Source organism: Eucalyptus grandis, chromosome 8 (assembly GCF_016545825.1).
Source record: "Eucalyptus grandis isolate ANBG69807.140 chromosome 8, ASM1654582v1, whole genome shotgun sequence".
Classification (NCBI taxonomy): Eukaryota; Viridiplantae; Streptophyta; class Magnoliopsida; order Myrtales; family Myrtaceae; genus Eucalyptus; species Eucalyptus grandis.
The window spans coordinates 4,652,405-4,660,240 of NC_052619.1; the positions used below are offsets into that span (position 1 = coordinate 4,652,405).

At 41.7% G+C, this 7,836-nt stretch overlaps 1 pseudogene; it reads right to left on the bottom strand.

Moving 5' to 3' along the window:
* Positions 1-1,624: 1,624 nt before the first annotated feature.
* On the bottom strand, positions 1,625-3,678 carry LOC120286919 (annotated as a pseudogene).
* Between the last annotated feature and the right edge of the window lie 4,158 nt (positions 3,679-7,836).

Below are 7,836 nucleotides of genomic sequence, written 5' to 3' on the forward strand. Positions count from 1 at the left end.
CGCTAATTGTTGGTAAGGGCTTACTGGCCTGTGCCCGAGTAGTCAATGAGAGTCCGTGACCAAAATATAAGGAAAAATAAGAAAGAAAAAAGGAAAATAATAATAACAAGAGAAAACAAAATGCATTAAAAAATCAAAATACTATTAAAAATTTCCACATTAGCACCGACAGTACCACATAAGATAGTCTATGTCAACGTCAATGATTTCTTGTCAAAATTACCTAATAAACTCAATCAGCAAAATATGAAAATAATTTAGAACTAAATTGACACAATTGAAATGTTTACAAATGAACGTGCACTAATGCAATAGATTTATAATTTTTTGATACTTCCACCATATAAATCTACTTAGATCGGGGAAAATTTAAGCAAATGATGTAATAGCTAAGTTAAACTATAATTTTTTAAATTAACAATTGATCGAGGATAAGTTCTTGGCTTTATTCTAATTTTATAAAACCAATCCAATTTTGTCCTAAATAATCAATTCATACGTACAAGGACAATACAATAAATGTTTTGTCTTAACTTTTGCTAACTATACCATTATTATCCGAAGTTTCCATAGATGGTGTACAATGGGGAATTCGACTCCACCAATAATTCATAATATGTATCACCACCCTTTGTCGACTTACCAATAACTCATAATAGAAAAAATTGTAGCAATAATTATGGAGATTTTAGAATTCAAACTAATGCATATCTACTAGTCGAAAAAACCAAAATATTATATGTACTTAGGTCGTGTAGAGCAATATCATGCCAACTATTGATTAAAAGGTCTCACAAAATTAATGGTTGAGATGATATTAATTTTTCGGAGAAGTACTTCGTCATACGGTGGAGATAGAAAAATTCAATTCCACAGACTATCTTCGTCTTAAAAAAGAACGACCATTTTTGACAAAGCTTATTTAAAATTCTTTTCTTTTCATATTCAGTGTACGAAATAAAAAGTCCATACTCATACACCAATTGCCTTTGCCCAATTTTTCTTAAAAACACCAAGTTTGACTTCAGTCACAATTTTGATACACGCTCTTTTTTTTTTTTTTTTTTTTTTTAATTCCCTATGAATGCACCACCGTTAACTCAAGTGTCTATTCTGGCCTGTGCTGTCTCATCTCATAAAAGCACAATCCAATTCTCGTCCAAATTTTGTTTGGGGGTAGACCCTATCATGTTTTCGCCAAGTACACATAAAATAACACATCAAATCTTTAAAGGCACTATTAATGGAAACTCGACACAGGTCGGATTTGAGTACCATCTGAAATTTTTCTTTTTTTATGAGATGACAATACGTTTCAGCCAACATTGGAATCCAACTTGAAGTTGGCATTTTCTAATGAGATTAAACTATTTTAGATTAGAGTGGGGGCACGAGCTAGAGTTGATTTTTCTTTTATGAGAAAAATAGTTTAGATAAAATAAACACCCCGCTCAAAGTTGGTATCTTTTGGGAATTAGATCCAATTACATTACCATTCAAGCCGGTGCAATTCTCAAAGATTGATGCAAATTTAAGAACGATAAGAACATATTATCTAGCTATATTTAATTCAAGCTAACCCATAACATGTTGTCATTAATCACTCCATTACGTTTTCCTCTACTTAGGCGATTTCTTCAACAAAGGCCTTGAGATTTTTGTCCGAAGATCCCCTTCCTGGAAGCCTCCATGGTCAGATCCTTCCACTTCCTTGCATTCCTTCTAATTCCATCACCTCTCTCCATCTTCCACGACCAATTCCAAGCACTTCTTGATTTCACCTCTCTCAACAACGATGCCTCCTTTATTAATCTCAGACACTCTAACCCCGACCTTTCACACGTCCTCGACTAGCTTTGCGTTCATCATCTGGTCGCCAAATTGAGGGAATGCCACCATCGGAACTCTGCATGCCAAGCTTTCAAATGTCGAGTTCCACCTGCAATGAGTAAAGAAACACCCTATTGAAGGATGCGACAAGACTTCTATTTGAGAGCACCATGGGACTATCACTCTCTTCTTGTCTAATTCCTCTTTATAACTAAGTTCATCATCTTCTCCATCACTTTTTCTCATCACCCACAAGAACGGCCGAGTAGTCTCCTAGTAATCTGCATGCCATTTCTTGCTTTTGCGACTTTGATAACCTAGCTATGCTTCCAAAAGCTACATAAATAATGGATGAGAAAAGTACCAAAATAGTCATAAACCTTTTATATTGATACCAATTCAATTCTAAACTTTTCAATTGGATAAATTTATCCTAAACATTTTCATATTGGTACAAATTCAGTCCATCCATTAACTTAAGCCGAAAATTGTTGATGTGGTCACCACCGGTCTTATGTGGTGCCACGTTGACAAATTTTATAATTTTTTATATTTTTCAGATTTTTAAATTAATTTTTGCTTTTTTGCTTTTCTTTTCTTTTTCTTTCTCATTAGCCCTTGGCCGACGAGGTCGTCGGCCAGCCGACCATCGCCCGGCCACGGGGCTGGTCGGGGTGAGGGCCTCGCACCCTCGCCGGCCACTAGCTCGCGCACTCGCTGACCATAAGCGAGGCGTAAGCCCGCATGCCCTCACTTGTGGCTGACGCCCCTCGCCCAAATCCAAGTGAGGGGCGCGTGCCCTCACCTATGGTCGACGAGGGTGCAGAGGCCCTCGCTAGCCAACGGGTGAGAGTTTTAGCCTCGCTTGGATCCGGGCGGGGGCCAACGCCTCGCTTGTGGCAGCGGGGCACGACTACCCTCACCGGTGGCCAACAAGGCGCGGCCCCTCTTGGACCAGCCAGCAAGGCGATGGTCGACTAGCCGGCGCCCGCCGGCCAAGGGTTAAGGAGAAAAGAAAAAAAAAAAAGAGAAAAAGGAAAAAGAAATAATAATTTAAAAAAATCTGAAAAAATATAAAATTTGTCCACATGGCGCCACATAAGACCGTTGTGATCACATCAGCAATTTTCGGCTTAAATTAGCCGAATTGACTGAATTGGTACCAATATGAAAATGTTTATGACTAAATTGGTTCAATTAAAAGTTTATGATTGATTTGGTACCAATACAAAAGATTTAGAATTGTTTTGGTACTTTTCCCAATTACGGACGCTTCCTCCTTTGCGTTCAACCACTTAACATAATCCTAAGAGCTGAGGAAGCGGTTGCCTCCAGAAGATTGATCTGAATCTAGGGAAACTGAGTGGGACAAGGGGCTTGATTCCGACAAATTGAGTGCACCGATCAATCCTAATGCCTCGAGTTCGAGCGCATCGAAGGTGTTCACAAGTACCACTTTTGGTTTTCCCCCTCTTTTAGGTTCTCCAGTAGGCTTTGCATATGCGGCAGAGTGAAAGCAGGCTTGTTTTCGACGTGGAGAAAGGAGGGGATGTTGCGGTCGGTTAGTGGCGGTAGGCCGGGCAATCGGATGAGCGGTATGGTATCACAGCTTTGGCTTGTAACGTTCTTAATCACATCCCCGTAGTCATTGAAGTAATAGTAGTATATGTTGAGCACGGTAGCGGGTTGAATCCAAATGAGAGTCTATTTGATTTGAAAGGAACGAGCAACGTCATCGGCCCAAGGGATCGTCGTGTGAAGTACGCACGTGAACTTGAGGTCTCGTCCAGAATTATACTCGATGAGGCCTCTAAGAGCTTCCGACCCCCGCCGCTTCAGCTCGGCCATAAAGTGATCGACAGCATCCCCTAGCTCATACCGTTGTCCTAGCCATCGGAGAACATGGCGAAGGTTACACCATGGAGGCTAACTGGATCGATCTTGCGGCAGTGGGCGGACACGGTGGTTAAGAAAGTAATGCGATTGCCTGTGCAAGCGAGGCGCTTGGCTAGCTGGAGGGCTGGGTTTATACCTACCCCCCGGCTCGGGAGCGCTACGAGAGAAAGGTGGGAGGAGCCATATGGTTTTAGGAGCTAGTTGGGAAGTGCAAATGACCAGACCAAAGAAGAAATTATATAGAAAGACATGCCTCGTCTTCAACATAGAATTAGTCAACATCTAGGTCGAAGTTTCAAATTAAATGATCTTATTATGATAAATACTGTGGGTCGGATTTCATTTATTCGGATTATATTAATAAAATATTGGCTCGAGGAAGCTCATAAAATCGTAATCGGAGGACCCACATAAAATCGTAATCGGAGCACGACATCGTCAAATGCTTTTATCATAATATTTGAAAATTCAATCATTTAATTCAACAACTCAAAAGCTTTTATGTTAGGGACGTGCGTCCACTCAAATGTCATTTCCTACTTGAGTAAACCATTATTTTTATCTTTTCTACAGTCTCAGTCATCACCCCCAAGTTGCAACTCAATTCCAACACGGCTGCACATGAAATTCAACAGACGGACCGAAGCTTCTACCCCAAAAAAGAAGGCAAAAATAAAATAAAATACAGAATATGATGTCGTAAAGAGAAGCTAATTAAATTAATATTCTAACGTAAGACCTTGAATTTCTACTTGATCATTTGTCAGGAATAGTCTGGTCCCAATACTAACATATTTGCAAGTTGTTAGAAAGTTAATCCAAAAATTTAAACTGATTAGATAAATGTGATTTAATATTTAAATATTTTAATACCTCTCACGCTTAATTTGATGTGGATATATTTAATTTGAAAGGCAAATGGAGTTTGAGAGAATTTGAACTCAAAATATTCCACTCTAATATCATGTTAGAAGATCAAACCCAAAAAATTTAAACTATAAATGGAAGGAGTTTATACAAATATAATGAATATGTAGGATCTGTCGATCGCACTAAGAAACCAAGTGAAGAGTCGGAAGTGCTGATTGCCAATTGCCGCTCAGTTGAATGAAACCGGTGGCTGTTTCTTGAAGCTTGTCGCTGAACATTTTAGAGACCTACTCTAGCCGTTGTCCTCAGGGATGGCTATCCTGCTCCAAATAGCTACTTCAAAGCTTTATCCCCATCTACTTGTATAGAAGGGGCTCCCTTGACAGATCTCGGATTTGAAGCGACCAAAAGTAATGGATCATGGTTTGCTCTTTTGGCTCTCCATCCCATGCCACTCCCTAGTGTACTCTTCGGTAGATAAATGGAGAAGCGCAACAAAAAGTCTGAAATCTTTATCTCGAAAGACTATCAAGAGGACGTCAAAATCCGAGCTCGTAAAAATATTTGATTGAACCTACTTTCAGTCAAAAATTAAATTCAATAAGTTATAAGCGGACAATGATATATACTAATTATTCGATTTAAAAATTTCCTAATTGATGGTTTTATTAGTGATGGGCTTAAGGCTCGTCCGCCCATGTTGGGCCTAAAAGCCCGGCCCACAGAATTAGGGCCCGTGGATGGAGGGATGTATAAAAGGGAAGAGAGAGGGAGAACGCACCTTTTGGAAACAAAACGTACGTACGTATTCTCCCGCGCGCTCTCTCTCCAAAAAAAAAGGAAAAACAGTAAGGCTCCGGCAACTTTTTCCTTCCCTTCAAGGCGTCATCGGATCGAACAGGGCCAGATTCTCTTCCTCTTATCGGCGTCGGTGTCTAATCTGTGGCTAACAAGGTACGCTCGAATCCGTGGTGTGCTTTAGGATCGGTGATACATGTTTTCCCAGGCTTGTCCTCCGCATTGCTTTAGGGGTTCGATTTAGTGTCGAATCCGGTTTCGAGGATCCGTTATTCCCAACATTGGTATCGAGCCCTAGTTCACGTTTTCCCAACCTGTTTGATGTTTTTTGATTGATTTTTCGCGAAAATTTTCGGCCATACGGATCGGGGCGAGAAATCCCGACACCCGAGCGCTGTTCATCCATTTTTTCGAGTTTCTGTGACTCGAAATCGATTTCTGAAAGCATAGGGTGAAATGGCTCATCGAGGCGAGTCCGTCGACAGGTCGTGCGCCGCCGGGTGACGCCGCACGCACCCACACGCGCGGCCAGAAGGCGCTGCGCGTGGGCGCGACGCGCCCAAAGCGCTGGCTCGGCCAACGCGTGCGGCACACGCGCCGGTCGGCGAATCGGCACGTGCGCGCCACCGGCCGGCGAAACGGCACGCGCCGGTCAGCGGACAACGCGTCCGCGTCAACATGACGTCAACGGGGTTGGTAACAGCTGGGATGAGCGTCATCGATGACGTCGGCCGCCCGATGACGGTTACCGGCGGTCACCGACCGGCGACCCGACACGACCCGACCCGCAGACGCCTGGCACGCGCGCAGCACGTGCGGTGGTTGTCCGACCCGACCCGACCGGCCCGACCGGTCCGACTGGCCCGACGACCGACCGTTGACCGTTGACCGTTGACCCAAAAAAAAAAAAGGAAAATAATGTGTTTCTTTTTCAATTAAGTCTATGTAGATTATTTGTAATCTCTTATTTGTTCTGCATTTGTTGCAGGGACGGTTCTGCATTTGTTGGAGGAAAAATGCCTCTCCTCAAGTTGCGCACACCTATTCGCGCAATTACCGATGAACAAAAGGAAAGGCTTTCTAAGTTGATAGCTGAGCTGACTAATCATTGATGGGAGAGTGGTGACTTAATTGATCACGTCCTTGAAGTCAACGGAAAATTCAACAGGTCATATGGAATGGTTGTCCTATGCCACGTCGAGATGGTGCGATTTTTCATAAACACTCTTCCACCTGAATGGCAAGATGTGTTGAATCGCATATGGGATGTCAACGGAGCTGCTTCATATAAGAAAATTGTGATGGATTTTGTAGATGACTATTATAGGATTGTTATAAGGGAAAAGATCAAGAAATTGAACAAAGAGGATCTTTCCAGTTCGTGTCTTTGGCTTGGTGTTAGATGTATTGGCTATTTTCTTAGTTAAGTGTGCTTTGTGGACATCTTATGTAATGCTTACTACCACGATTGTTATTGATGTAGCAACCTATATGTTAGTTGTATTATATGAAAGCATTATTAAATTGTATGTCAATTATCTGTTGCTTTCATTATTGCCGATTCTTTGTGGGTAGTTAGGTGTGGGTAGTTATAGAAGTTTTTGTAACTTCATAGAATTTATTTTGCATAAGACAATTATATTAATGATAGTTTTAAGTTAGGATTTTTGGAGGATAATTGAAAACTTAGTGACATTTTGATTCTGAAACCTTACTTGAAATTATTTATTAATATGATGGGTCTGTACAAAAAGGGATGCATAAATGATAGGCATTAACTAATTCATGCATATATGTACGATGTGTTCAGATCAATGGCTTCAGCCACAAAAGCATAGTTGCCGAGCTGAACAAAGGTGAAAAGCTCAATGGTGACAACTATGAGATATGGCACATGAAAATCCAATATGTGCTGGAAGAGCAAGAGGCACTGGAAGCTCTTAACCTGACCATGGTAGAACCTGAATAATGAACCACTGCACAACACAAGAGAGATAAGGAAGCATTTGCTGTATGGAAAAGAAAGAACTCTCTTGCTCGCATCATGTTGCTGAGCATCATGGAAAATGACGTCATGCGAGAGTTTAGCCGTTTTGACAATGCCAAGGAAATGTGAGAGGCATTGGCAGCTAGATTTGGTCATACTTCGGTGACCAGACTGAGACAGCTCACTATAAGGTTTGACTCTTACAAGAAGCCTCATGGTCAGACCATGAAGCAACATCTTAGAAAGATGTCAAACATGATAAATGAGCTTAAAGATGCTGGCCATGTCCTCACAGATGAGCAGCAAGTGCAAGCAGTGATCCGTTCCTTGCCTCAGAGTTGGGAGCATATGAAGGTGCACCTGACCCATAATGAAAATATCAAAACTTTTGAGGATGCAGTGCGCCATCTTGAGCTGGAAGAGGACCGCCTCTTGGCGCTGCCGGATCTTGAACT